Here is a 14,832-nt window from a genome sequence, read left to right on the forward strand (position 1 = left end):
GTGCTTACAGGGGCGTCGAACCGCCTTCTCCCGCTGATGGAGCAAAGTTGCTACAGTGACAAAGACAAGCTCCGCGCTCATGGGCAATTTATATGAGGCAACTGTGCTGCGAGTATCTAAGTAGTCGTCGTGCATGGATAAAATGCAATGTTTCAAACAGATCTGATGAATTCACCTACTTTGAAAAAGTGTGCGTTAGGGAGTTCTTTTGACACAAAGCGAAAATCTACAGTCAAGCGTCAATCAGCAGACAGCCGTGTGTTCTTTAGTCATGAGCCTGTTGTCAAAACGGCAGAAAAAAATGGTCACAAACGAAATATTGTTTCTACACTTAAAATGAACAAAGAAAAAATGAGCTAGCCTGATATAAGTCATGTTCATGACGATGCAAATGTAACGAGATTTCGAACTGTTCTGTTGCACACGTTGGGACTCATTTTATTTTTCTACAAAAATCATTTGCCATGACGGGAATCGAACCCGGGCCGCCCTGCGTAAAAGGCAGATTCCTATCCGCTAGACCATTTGGGAAGACTTGATATGTACACCCTAAGATATCTAAGTGTCATTTCGCTGAGGTCTGTAGCAGAGGCCATAGAGCACAGCAAACAAATAATCATGTGTTTAAATATCCTTGTCGTTTTGAAAAATTACCATTGTCACCTGCACAGGAATGCCATGCGGCCAACATTGAAGAAATGTGCTTCTCAAATCTGTCATTAACACTGTTTTCCACACGCTTTTTTCATTGCATTGCCATATAATCAATTGGTCATTGATGCGTCACGAATAACGACAATGCGTCGAAAATTAAAGAAATGTAAACATGAATTATGTTATTACTGTCTAAGCATCGCAAAGCTGTATGCGTAAAGGCGTCTGACGTCACAGTGGCTTGCCTGAAACAAAGGAATTAGAGAAACATGTGCTTACAGGGGCGTCGAACCGACTTCTCCCGCTGATGGAGCAAAGTTGCTACAGTGACAAAGACAAGCTCCGCGCTCATGGGCAATTTATGTGGGGCAACTGTGCTGCGAGTATCTAAGCAGTCGTCGTGCATGGATAAAATGCAATGTTTCAAACAGATCTTATGAATTCACCTACTTTGAAAAAGTGTGCGTTAGGGAGTTCTTTTGACACAAAGCGAAAATCTACAGTCAAGCGTCAATCAGCAGACAGCCGTGTGTTCTTTAGTCATGAGCCTGTTGTCAAAACGGCAGAAAAAAATGGTCACAAACGAAATATTGTTTCTACACTTAAAATGAACAAAGAAAAAATGAGCTAGCCTGATATAAGTCATGTTCATGACGATGCAAATGTAACGAGATTTCGAACTGTTCTGTTGCACACGTTGGGACTCATTTTATTTTTCTACGAAAATCATTTGCCATGACGGGAATCGAACCCGGGCCGCCCTGCGTTACAAGGCAGATTCCTATCCGCTAGACCATTTGGGAAGACTTGATATGTACACCCTAAGATATCTAAGTGTCATTTCGATGAGGTCTGTAGCAGAGGCCATAGAGCACAGCAAACAAATAATCATGTGTTTAAATATCCTTGTCGTTTTGAAAAATTACCATTGTCACCTGCACAGGAATGCCATGCGGCCAACATTGAAGAAATGTGCTTCTCAAATCTGTCATTAACACTGTTTTCCACACGCTTTTTTCATTGCATTGCCATATAATCAATTGGTCATTGATGCGTCACGAATAACGACAATGCGTCGAAAATTAAAGAAATGTAAACATGAATTATGTTATTACTGTCTAAGCATCGCAAAGCTGTATGCGTAAAGGCGTCTGACGTCACAGTGGCTTGCCGGAAACAAAGGAATTCGAGAAACATGTGCTTACAGGGGCGTCGAACCGACTTCTCCCGCTGATGGAGCAAAGTTGCGACAGTGACAAAGACAAGCTCCGCGCTCATGGGCAATTTATATGGGGCAACTGTGCTGCGAGTATCTAAGCAGTCGTCGTGCATGGATAAAATGCAATGTTTCAAACAGATCTGATGAATTCACCTACTTTGAAAAAGTGTGCGTTAGGGAGTTCTTTTGACACAAAGCGAAAATCTACAGTCAAGCGTCAATCAGCAGACAGCCGTGTGTTCTTTAGTCATGAGCCTGTTGTCAAAACGGCAGAAAAAAATGGTCACAAACGAAATATTGTTTCTACACTTAAAATGAACAAAGAAAAAATGAGCTAGTGTAGTATATTTTGCTCTGACCAGAAGAAGGCCTAGTGGGTTAGGCCTTTGGAATGTTGCAGCATGCAGTTGACCTCTGTAGGTTGGGGGGATGGTAAAGGAGAGATAGAGGTGGGGGTAGTCTTAATTAGTTAAAGATGTGAACCACACCAAAAGGCACACCCTTATTTGGTGAAAACTGTAAACATCACCATCGTATAGGTTGAAAATGTTTAGGGTAACATGGACCTGGGAACTCCATGCCCAAATCTGGAAGACAAAGCAGGCTGTTTTGTATAAAAGACTGAACGGCTGGACTAGATAGGGGGGGACATTATTGACTGGACAGGAGCCCCCCACATCTGGCCGTGGTATGTAATGATGAAGTTATGATTAATTAAAGACGATTAAACTGACTCATCCGGACCTCTGCAGCTTCCTTTCTTCATCTAAGTTTATTTACTACAAATTGGCGTCACGAACAGGATTTGGCCAACCGATAGCCGTGCAGAAGAACAGGCCACCAGCTGGGTGTGTGCTTCAAAAAGAAAAGTATCAAGTTGACTGTGGGCTATCGACCAAAATTTAAAAAGAACCAAGTAGATGAATTGAAGGTGGTTGCATGTCTGCTAAATTTAAACAAAGTATAGAGTGTCTGTGAATGTTATGTTGACCTAACTGTTGGAGATTCGACTCTTCAATGTAACCCTAAAAAAATTCGGTAATTAGTTTGAATCATTTGGAGTTACGTCACTTAACATTCCGAAACTGCTCTGATCAGCTGGTTGTCGTGATCACTTAAATTTAGGAAGACACTAACAGGTGTAGTGACTCGATGGGGGCTGTGTGGGACGCCGTGCAGTATTTCGTCTGAAGTTGACTACATCTGAGTTTTATAGTAGTGACTCGATGAGTACTGTATGGGACGCTGTCAGTATTTCGTCTGAGGTACAGGCTACATTTGTTATAGTAGTGACTTGATGAGTACTGTATGGGACGCTGTCAGTATTTCGTCTGAGGTACAGGCTACATTTGTTATAGTAGTGACTTGATGAGTACTGTATGGGACGCTGTTAGTATTTCGTCTGAGGTACAGGCTACATTTGAGTTTTTAAGTATCTGCAGATAAATAGAGTTAGATTTCAGGCTACATTTGAGTTTTGTGGTAACAGGTTGAGTTGCATCTTGGAGCGGAGGCGCACAGCTTTTAACACTGCTGTCTCCCCTGCTCCCTTTCTGCTCACTTGTTCTAAAAATAGAATGGATGCCTGCTTGAAAAGTTACAGATCCCTGACAGGGGCGGGTCCCCTGCTCTGGGCTATCTGAGCTAATTTCTTCCAGAGAACGTACAAAATAAAATTAGTATCTTACCCTTGTTCTTAAATTTGAGAGAGAGAAATTTGAATTGAACAATATGATTGGGTGTGCACAGTGCAAGCTGTAAATATCTCATCTAAAAGATCTTCCCTCTCTGTTCTTTCTTTCTCTCTCTCTCTCTTTCTCATTGGGGATTTCTATTCCGTGAGTGCGGGGATCTGGCTGTTGCAATTCGACCTCTTGTCTCAGCGGACGGGGAACTTCGAGCGCGCAAACGCTCGAGGGCCTTTTGTTCGTCTGACTGATTTGAGGTTGAGCGGCTTCTGATCAGAAAACGAAGCATAAACCATATAGTGCCTCTCTGAGATTCCCTCTTTCTCTCTGTTCTTTCTCTATAGAATATGCATATTGTAAAAAGTGTAAATTTATTGTTCATTGAAAATAAGTGTAAATTCATTGTTCGTTAAAAATAAGTGTAAATTTATTGGTCGGTTGGGTGCGGCCTTAATGCTGTAGAGTATAGCCGATACTATACGCCCTATATGGACATGCTTACGTGGCTCTTGGTGCCAGGCGGTGCAGGTCAATGAAATATACGATGTGTTTTTATGGGCCTGTTCCCAACATTTCAAGTGCGCGTTGAGATGTTGGAAACTGTTTAAACATTGGGAAAAAGTAACGTTCCATTTTATGAAGTTTATTTTTCTTATCTCTGATCTTATTTTAGTCTAGTATCTTCTGTATGTTTTGTGTTGAATGATTAATTATTTTAAGAGAACTAATCAAATTAATGCTTTGTTTCGAGCAAAACAGGAGAGGGACAGAGGTCCTGAGAGAGAGAGCGCCAGATAGCAGTAAAAAGACCAATTTGTGAGAGACATCAGAACAGCTCGTCTCATATAGCCTACGTCAAAGTAAGACTACTATTATTTGGTTGATGTTTGAAGTTCGCTATATAGACTTGTTGATTGACCGTTTGATTGTCTGATTAATTGATCGATTGATTCTTGGTTAATTGGTTAGGTGATTAGTTGGTTAATTTGGGGATCTGTTAAAAGGTTAATTGATTGTTAGTTGATTACTGATTTGATTAATTGATTATTAATTGACTACTGATTTGATTAATTGATTATTAATTGATTACTAATTTGATTGATTGATTGATTGATTACTGATTTGATTAATTTGATTATTGATTGGTTGATTAATTGCTGATTTGATTAATTGGTTGATTGATTGATGATTTAATTGGATGATTGATTTGATTGAGTGGTCGATTTGTTAATTGGGTACTAGGGTAATTGGTTAATTGATCAATCAGTTGTTTGATTGTATGGTTAATTGATTATATGGTTAAATTGGTTAATTGGCTGCTCCATTGGAGATAACTGACCATTGTTAATTGTGACCAAGGATTAGTTAATTGAATTGAATTAGTGATTGATTATTTGTGATTGATTTGTAATGAATCAATGAATAAATTTATTAATTGTGAAAATAATATAATTAGCCATTGAGTGATTGTTTGGCTAGTTGCTTAATTAAGATAAGGCGATCCTCTCTCTCTCTCTCTCTCTTATTGATCAGTCACTTCCATTAACAGATAATGGTAGTGAATTATAGTGCATAGAATAATCATGCTGACATTGATGGAACATGTATAACACAGGCAATCTAATCTGTTTCTAATTTTTGCGTGCTTCGACTTGAACAATACTATGTGTGCATCACCTGTGAAATGATATAAAGCTTTTGCATGACTGTGATATAATCATATCACAATTTAAACTGAATATTCTAATTGTAGCGTGGATGGTGGTTTGTTTAGTATTTACAGTAGGATTGATTTGGCTAGCATTAACAGGACAAACATCCTTGTGAGGGACGTCTGAGTCTGAAAGGTGTATGATTGTGGGGTGTGGAACTGACTTGCTGACAGGCATAGCAACAAAGGCATCTCGGTGTCTTTGCTGAACCTTTTTTATTTTAATTTGTTATTTTTGGCACGGAGGTGGTTAGAGCAGTTGTCTCGGGCGCACCTTCACAAACCTGAGTTACTTGGGTCAGTGGAGTCCCCTCAAGGGAGTGCTTAATTGTCCCGCCGCCAAAATGCTGAAGACTAGGGTTGAGATTAGAGAGTAAGCTTCTGGATAAGAAGATAGCCAGAGCAAGAACGTTTCACACTGGTATGGTGACTGAATGTGTCGATTAAAGACATTAATATAGAATCAACAAAATAAGTAACCAACCATTCAGCCAAGAAGTTGAACTGTAAACAAAGGAAGTGCCTATTGGAAAAGTGTCTTCAGCTAAGTCAACGGTTGAAGGAACAACAATTATGGGTGCGGCTTCAGCTAAGACGTCTACTCCAGTGCAAATGGTTGAAAAGAGCAACCCATTGGTAAAAGGAATAAGAGATAAAGCAGTGGATAAGAGCCTGGAAGAGGAAACCAGGAGATTAGTGAAGGAGACGAATACTCCTTTCTCACACAAAACCCCAACTGTGGCTCCACCACCATATGAGGAAAGGGATACGCCCACCAGCAGCTATCCACAACTACCAATCCTCAACACAGAAGGAAGATACCTCATGGAAGATGAAGATAAACAAATACTCGAGACAGGAGAAGCTAAAATCACGATTGTCATAAAAACACAGGCTGCGGTTCTGCAAAACCTGCCTCAACCACAGACACAACCTCAATTGACACCAGTAATACAGGCTGCTCCTCAGCCTCCATACCCACAACCTCAGAAATGGAGAAAGGGGGGTCAAGGACATACTGGACAAGGAGGTTATAATCCAGAACCCCAGCAAGTAGTAAGAATGTGTCACTATTGCGGGAAAAGAGGACATCTGATCCGGTCATGTTGGAAAAGAGCCCGTGAATGCGGCGGAGAAGCCTACAAGGGACAATACCCAACTCCAATGAATACATCCCAGGGACGAATGCAATGGCCACAGCAACAACAATCACAGGGACCGGTGAACCCGAACAGGGGCCCGGAACGGGGGTTTTAGGGGTGCCCAGAGAATCTGAAAGGGGGGTGTCAGCTGGTAGTGTCTAAACAGACAAAGAAGGATCCAAAAAATAAAGTTATAACTACAGAGAAGTCTGCAACCGAGAAAGGAAGAGACTGAATGTCCTCTTAAACCTGCAATCTTATTTCAACTGTAGATTGAGTTCTCAGCTGTAACAGGCAAACCAGCCAAAGAAAAAACACATAGCTAGATAGAAACAAAACTTTTACACAGATTTTATACTAAGTATATTTTGAAGACATAGAGACGCTATACACTCCAATAAAGTTAAGACGACACCTATCATGACCTCCATCACCCAGTCGTCTGACCCTGAGATCCCAGACAACCACAAAGAGAGCTAGCTAGCATTAGCTAGTGGTGACACCAACGGGATTGCGAGGGAGAAACATATTGGCAGCGTTTCGTACAAAGACAACAATACTCTCTCTTAAGCTCAATACCTTAAGGACTCCTGTCACAGATATGGCTGCAATAATAAAGGAAATTGTCAGCCGAAACAAAAGGAGATACCAGGAAGATGGGTTTGACTTGGACTTGACCTATATTTATCCGAATATAATTGCTATGGGCTTTCCTGCAGAAAGACTTGAGAGTGTCTACAGAAACAACATAGACGATGTAGTACGGTTTCTGGACTCAAAACACAAAAATCATTATAAGATATATAATCTTTGCACTGAGCGACATTACGACACCGCAAAGTTTAACTGCAGAGTTGCACAGTACCCCTTTGAAGACCACAACCAGCCTCAGCTGGAGCTAATCAAGCCATTCTGTGAAGACCTGGACCAGTGGCTAAGTGAGGATGACCATCATGTGGCGGCCATCCACTGCAAGGCAGGGAAGGGCCTCACCGGTGTCATGATCTGCACTTATCTCCTCCACCGAGGGAAGTTCCTGGAGGCATAGGAAGCACTCGACTTCTACGGGGAAGTGCGGACAAGAGACAAGAAGGGAGTCACAATCCCAAGCCAGCGACGCTATGTCTACTACTACAGCTACTTTCTGAAGAACCAGCTAGAATACAAGCCCATCGCTCTGCTCTTCCACAAAATGGTGTTTGAGACGCTCCCCATGCTTAGTGGAGGCACCTGCAGGGACAGTACTGTTAAAAACAGGAGTGACCCGATTCCTCAGGCCTTCAAGAAAGGGAATTGGCATTGGGATCCGCAGTTTGTGGTTTATCAACTAAAAATCAAGATCCATACGTCCAACACAGTGCACACAAGGCGAGGGGACAAGCATATGTACTTTGAGTTCCCCCAGCCACTGCCTGTCTGTGGAGACATCAATGTGGAGTTCTTCCACAAGCAGAACAAGATGATGAAAAAGGACACAAAGCCTCTCAGAAAAAGTTGCAATATTGCCAGGAATGTGTAGTTCGTTTAGGACAATCCATAGCACACTGGACACTGTTGTGGCGATGAAGTTCCAACTTGGAAAAGGCGACGATTGCTAGCAGCACTGAAATAGTTTACGATAGTTAGCTACAATAGCTCTGACGAATCATTTGAGGAGTAACATGTGTTGCCATTCAGAACTTTGCGATAGTGAGTGTTTCAAAGTTAAATCTAACTTTTATAAGTAAGCTATATGTTGCTCATCTTGAGACATAGAAGGAGGATACTTTGCGAAACTTAGCTAAACATATTTTGATTCACTTTTAACTGACTCCGCTCAGGAGCACGACTGAGATGGGGTAAGGAAACAGCCCATCACCAATCTACCAGGATGGCAGAACCAAGACTTGAGAATTCCCATCACCTGAAAACTTCAGATACCACATCAGGAGGGAACGGAACAATTTTTGAGCATCCCCCAGCCAACTGGAGCAGACAGACCAGGTGCAGTTCTTTTGGTGACACACGAAGTGGAGTTAAAAGAGACAATTACTCCCAAAGACTTGAACATGTTGCAAGAGGAAGCAAGTACACTAGATAAGAACTTGTGGCTTGTCAGAGGAGCGAGTCAGGATGCTACAGGCCTCTGGAGGAACAATGAGGGTTTGATAGTTGCACCTCCTAACTAGCTAGGACTGTTGATACATGACGCTCATGGGCTCGCCCATGTAGCGAGGGGGGAGGTGAGAAGGAAAATTACAAAAGAATACGGATTTTGGGCACCATACCTACTAGAACAAATTGACCATGTCATAGGTAGATGCACAATCTGTTTGAAAAACAATATTAGAAGAGGAGTATTAACTCCTCCAGGACACATCCCAACACCAAGTGGGCCAATGAAGGAACTAGTCCTCGACTACGTGAATATGATTCGCCCTGTAGGAGGCAAAAGATATTGTTGTTGTCGATAGATTTGTTGTCGATAGGTTTAGCAGATGGGTAGAAGCATGCCCAACCAAAAGAAAAGATGCCCTGTCAGTTGCTAAATTCTTATGCCGTGAGGTGATATCACGCTGGGGAATTCCTGATCGAATTTCATCAGACAATGGCAAAGAATTTGTAGATAAGACGGTGAAACTTAACAACTCAAAAGTTAGGGATTAAACAACGCTTTGGTAGTCAGTACTAGAATTCCTCACAGATACAGTTACTGAGGAAATATAGGAATCGGAGACAACAACAAAGGAACCGGAAGTGGAAATGTCAATGGAGCTAACAACGTATAAAACACGATCAGAAAAATATCAAGAAGAGTTGACGAGTCCTAAGCCAGAGCCAGAATCTGTAACCGCGTATACAACTAACAGACAAGTGCAAACAACTTTAGAGTTTGAACCCACAGTGATAGAACAAGAATATACCACAGAGCCAGAGCCTGTCGACAAAGCTGAGATAGTGACCCCATTAGTTCAAGAAGAAATTGTTTCCACCATGAATGAGCCTACAATGTTTATGGTTGGACATGAAATTGGACCAACTCAGACAATGGAGATTAAAACTCAGAAGATGATGGAAACTACCACAATGGAGTCAGATGTAACACAAGAACTCACTATTGAGAAAAACCTCACAATTGATGAACAGATAACGAGGGAGGATATGGAAAAGAGGAGAGAGAAGGAGAAAGTTCTGGAGGAGAAAGAATGCGACGTGAAACAAGTGAAAGAGAGGATGGAGGTGATGAAATGGGCAGAGGAGTGAGAAGGAGAAAGAAAAGGATTTTGAATGGATGAGAAAGGAGTTGGAGGCGATGAAGAAAGTCGAAGAGATGGAGAGGAAATAAATGAGAATGAAACAAGGTCAGCACAGGACTCAATTCAAGATCCACTGATGATACAAGCAAGAAGGAACCTCTGGTATCAATGGATGAAATACACTGGAGAGACTCATAGCAAAAAAGACTGTTATATGTGCTCCAAAGCAAAAGAAAGCTCGTTAATAATCATGAATACCAAATTCAATTGGAAAAACTGTGGGGAGCTAAAAGCAGACTGGCTGAAGAGCGTGAAGGGCTCTGATGTTGCAGGAACAAGTTTGGGGATAAAGCCATTTCAAGCAATTGCCTTTGCCCCACTCTGCGAAGCAGAGTGCTTGCAGTTCCTTGGATCCAGAGAATACTATGTTGCATTCCAATCATAAGAGGACTAATAACACGAGGAATTGACAAGGCAATGAATACTCAGGCACTTCAAATGGCAGTTATGAAGGGAAGAAGAGAAGACCGTAAAGATTCAGGAATGCCTGATGACTATTATAGTCCTGAATTATATCCAAAACCTGGGTATCTGGATGACGATGACAGCGATGAGGAAGATGGAAGGGATTCTGAAGATTAAGTTGAACGATCCGAAGGCAAATCCTCATTTTGGATGAGGTGAAGTTCGAAGTTAGAGGCTTCGTGTTCAGCAAATCTCTGTCTTTCTCTATCTTTCTATTCTCTGTCTGTTACACAAACGAGGCAGTTGTAAAGACTGTCCTCATATGGGGGGTTATGTGCTAGTAACCTCTGACCCCCAGGTAAAGGTAAATCAAGCAACGAAGACCTGAAGAGAAGTATTTTCGTCATTCATTTATTACTCTGAAGTATTGTTATCACTCTTTATTATTCTTTGTTGAACGTATATGGGACTATGTATGTATCATAGAATAGTCTATACATATGTATGTTTATGTCCGTAGCAATTTATTTTAATCATATAAGCAAGGCTTGACTTAATGTACGCGTAGGCTTTTAATAGGACATTGAATAGACTGTCTATTGTTTAGAAACTGTTATTTGATAATTTCCACGGCTTAAGTTCACAATAATTTTTGTGGTTTACTTGTTATTTTTATATCCCTTTGAACCATGTTACACACAACTGCATGCAGTATGGTTAGAGTACGAGTTATACAATTTCTCTGTGTTGGGACTTTAATAAGTCCCAAAGGGGGGAATATGTAGTATATTTTGCTCTGACCAGAAGAAGGCCTAGTGGGTTAGGCCTTTGGAATGTTGCAGCATGCAGTTGACCTCTGTAGGTTGGGGGGATGGTAAAGGAGAGATAGAGGTGGGGGTAGTCTTAATTAGTTAAAGATGTGAACCACACCAAAAGGCACACCCTTATTTGGTGAAAACTGTAAACATCACCATCGTATAGGTTGAAAATGTTTAGGGTAACATGGACCTGGGAACTCCATGCCCAAATCTGGAAGACAAAGCAGGCTGTTTTGTATAAAAGACTGAACGGCTGGACTAGATAGGGGGGGACATTATTGACTGGACAGGAGCCCCCCACATCTGGCCGTGGTATGTAATGATGAAGTTATGATTAATTAAAGACGATTAAACTGACTCATCCGGACCTCTGCAGCTTCCTTTCTTCATCTAAGTTTATTTACTACACTAGCCTGATATAAGTCATGTTCATGACGATGCAAATGTAACGAGATTTCGAACTGTTCTGTTGCACACGTTGGGACTCATTTTATTTTTCTACAAAAATCATTTGCCATGACAGGAATCGAACCCGGGCCGCCTTGCGTTACAAGGCAGATTCCTATCCGCTAGACCATTTGGGAAGACTTGATATGTACACCCTAAGATATCTAAGTGTCATTTCGATGAGGTCTGTAGCAGAGGCCAAAGAGCACAGCAAACAAATAATCATGTGTTTAAATATCCTTGTCGTTTTGAAAAATTACCATTGTCACCTGCACAGGAAAGCCATGCGGCCAACATTGAAGAAATGTGCTTCTCAAATCTGTCATTAACACTGTTTTCCACACGCTTTTTTCATTGCATTGCCATATAATCAATTGGTCATTGATGCGTCACGAATAACGACAATGCGTCGAAAATTAAAGAAATGTAAACATGAATTATGTTATTACTGTCTAAGCATCGCAAAGCTGTATGCGTAAAGGCGTCTGACGTCACAGTGGCTTGCCTGAAACAAAGGAATTCGAGAAACATGTGCTTACAGGGGCGTCGAACCGACTTCTCCCGCTGATGGAGCAAAGTTGCGACAGTGACAAAGACAAGCTCCGCGCTCATGGGCAATTTATATGGGGCAACTGTGCTGCGAGTATCTAAGCAGTCGTCGTGCATGGATAAAATGCAATGTTTCAAACAGATCTGATGAATTCACCTACTTTGAAAAAGTGTGCGTTAGGGAGTTCTTTTGACACAAAGCGAAAATCTACAGTCAAGCGTCAATCAGCAGACAGCCGTGTGTTCTTTAGTCATGAGCCTGTTGTCAAAACGGCAGAAAAAATTGGTCAGAAACGAAATATTGTTTCTACACTTAAAATGAACAAAGAAAAAATGAGCTAGCCTGATATAAGTCATGTTCATGACGATGCAAATGTAACGAGATTTCGAACTGTTCTGTTGCACACGTTGGGACTCATTTTATTTTTCTACAAAAATCATTTGCCATGACGGGAATCGAACCCGGGCCGCCCTGCGTTACAAGGCGGATTCCTATCCGCTAGACCATTTGGGAAGACTTGATATGTACACCCTAAGATATCTAAGTGTCATTTCGATGAGGTCTGTAGCAGAGGCCATAGAGCACAGCAAACAAATAATCATGTGTTTAAATATCCTTGTCGTTTTGAAAAATTACCATTGTCACCTGCACAGGAATGCCATGCGGCCAACATTGAAGAAATGTGCTTCTCAAATCTGTCATTAACACTGTTTTCCACACGCTTTTTTCATTGCATTGCCATATAATCAATTGGTCATTGATGCGTCACGAATAACGACAATGCGTCGAAAATTAAAGAAATGTAAACATGAATTATGTTATTACTGTCTAAGCATCGCAAAGCTGTATGCGTAAAGGCGTCTGACGTCACAGTGGCTTGCCTGAAACAAAGGAATTCGAGAAACATGTGCTTACAGGGGCGTCGAACCGACTTCTCCCGCTGATGGAGCAAAGTTGCTACAGTGACAAAGACAAGCTCCGCGCTCATGGGCAATTTATATGGGGCAACTGTGCTGCGAGTATCTAAGCAGTCGTCGTGCATGGATAAAATCCAATGTTTCAAACAGATCTGATGAATTCACCTACTTTGAAAAAGTGTGCGTTAGGGAGTTCTTTTGACACAAAGCGAAAATCTACAGTCAAGCGTCAATCAGCAGACAGCCGTGTGTTCTTTAGTCATGAGCCTGTTGTCAAAACGGCAGAAAAAAATGGTCACAAACGAAATATTGTTTCTACACTTAAAATGAACAAAGAAAAAATGAGCTAGCCTGATATAAGTCATGTTCATGACGATGCAAATGTAACGAGATTTCGAACTGTTCTGTTGCACACGTTGGGACTCATTTTATTTTTCAACGAAAATCATTTGCCATGACGGGAATCGAACCCGGGCCGCCCTGCGTTACAAGGCAGATTCCTATCCGCTAGACCATTTGGGAAGACTTGATATGTACACCCTAAGATATCTAAGTGTCATTTCGATGAGGTCTGTAACAGAGGCCATAGAGCACAGCAAACAAATAATCATGTGTTAAAATATCCTTGTCGTTTTGAAAAATTACCATTGTCACCTGCACAGGAATGCCATGCGGCCAACATTGAAGAAATGTGCTTCTCAAATCTGTCATTAACACTGTTTTCCACACGCTTTTTTCATTGCATTGCCATATAATCAATTGGTCATTGATGCGTCACGAATAACGACAATGCGTCGAAAATTAAAGAAATGTAAACATGAATTATGTTATTACTGTCTAAGCATCGCAAAGCTGTATGCGTAAAGGCGTCTGACGTCACAGTGGCTTGCCTGAAACAAAGGAATTCGAGAAACATGTGCTTACAGGGGCGTCGAACCGACTTCTCCCGCTGATGGAGCAAAGTTGCGACAGTGACAAAGACAAGCTCCGCGCTCATGGGCAATTTATATGGGGCAACTGTGCTGCGAGTATCTAAGCAGTCGTCGTGCATGGATAAAATGCAATGTTTCAAACAGATCTGATGAATTCACCTACTTTGAAAAAGTGTGCGTTAGGGAGTTCTTTTGACACAAAGCGAAAATCTACAGTCAAGCGTCAATCAGCAGACAGCCGTGTGTTCTTTAGTCATGAGCCTGTTGTCAAAACGGCAGAAAAAAATGGTCACAAACGAAATATTGTTTCTACACTTAAAATGAACAAAGAAAAAATGAGCTAGCCTGATATAAGTCATGTTCATGACGATGCAAATGTAACGAGATTTCGAACTGTTCTGTTGCACACGTTGGGACTCATTTTATTTTTCTACAAAAATCATTTGCCATGACGGGAATCGAACCCGGGCCGCCCTGCGTTACAAGGCGGATTCCTATCCGCTAGACCATTTGGGAAGACTTGATATGTACACCCTAAGATATCTAAGTGTCATTTCGATGAGGTCTGTAGCAGAGGCCATAGAGCACAGCAAACAAATAATCATGTGTTTAAATATCCTTGTCGTTTTGAAAAATTACCATTGTCACCTGCACAGGAATGCCATGCGGCCAACATTGAAGAAATGTGCTTCTCAAATCTGTCATTAACACTGTTTTCCACACGCTTTTTTCATTGCATTGCCATATAATCAATTGGTCATTGATGCGTCACGAATAACGACAATGCGTCGAAAATTAAAGAAATGTAAACATGAATTATGTTATTACTGTCTAAGCATCGCAAAGCTGTATGCGTAAAGGCGTCTGACGTCACAGTGGCTTGCCTGAAACAAAGGAATTCGAGAAACATGTGCTTACAGGGGCGTCGAACCGACTTCTCCCGCTGATGGAGCAAAGTTGCGACAGTGACAAAGACAAGCTCCGCGCTCATGGGCAATTTATATGGGGCAACTGTGCTGCGAGTATCTAAGCAGTCGTCGTGCATGGATAAAA

At 41.5% G+C, this 14,832-nt stretch overlaps 1 pseudogene across 1 annotated transcript; it reads left to right on the forward strand.

Annotated features, from left to right (window-relative positions):
- The first annotated feature begins 6,981 nt into the window (after nt 1–6,981).
- LOC310824259 (phosphatidylinositol 3,4,5-trisphosphate 3-phosphatase and dual-specificity protein phosphatase PTEN-like) lies at nt 6,982–7,997 on the forward strand (annotated as a pseudogene). The gene has a single exon. The product of its transcript is annotated as a phosphatidylinositol 3,4,5-trisphosphate 3-phosphatase and dual-specificity protein phosphatase PTEN-like (transcript).
- Nucleotides 7,998–14,832: the final 6,835 nt, after the last annotated feature.

This window comes from Argentina silus (genome assembly GCF_951799395.1).
Source record: "Argentina silus genome assembly, chromosome: Y".
NCBI lineage: Eukaryota > Metazoa > Chordata > Actinopteri > Argentiniformes > Argentinidae > Argentina > Argentina silus.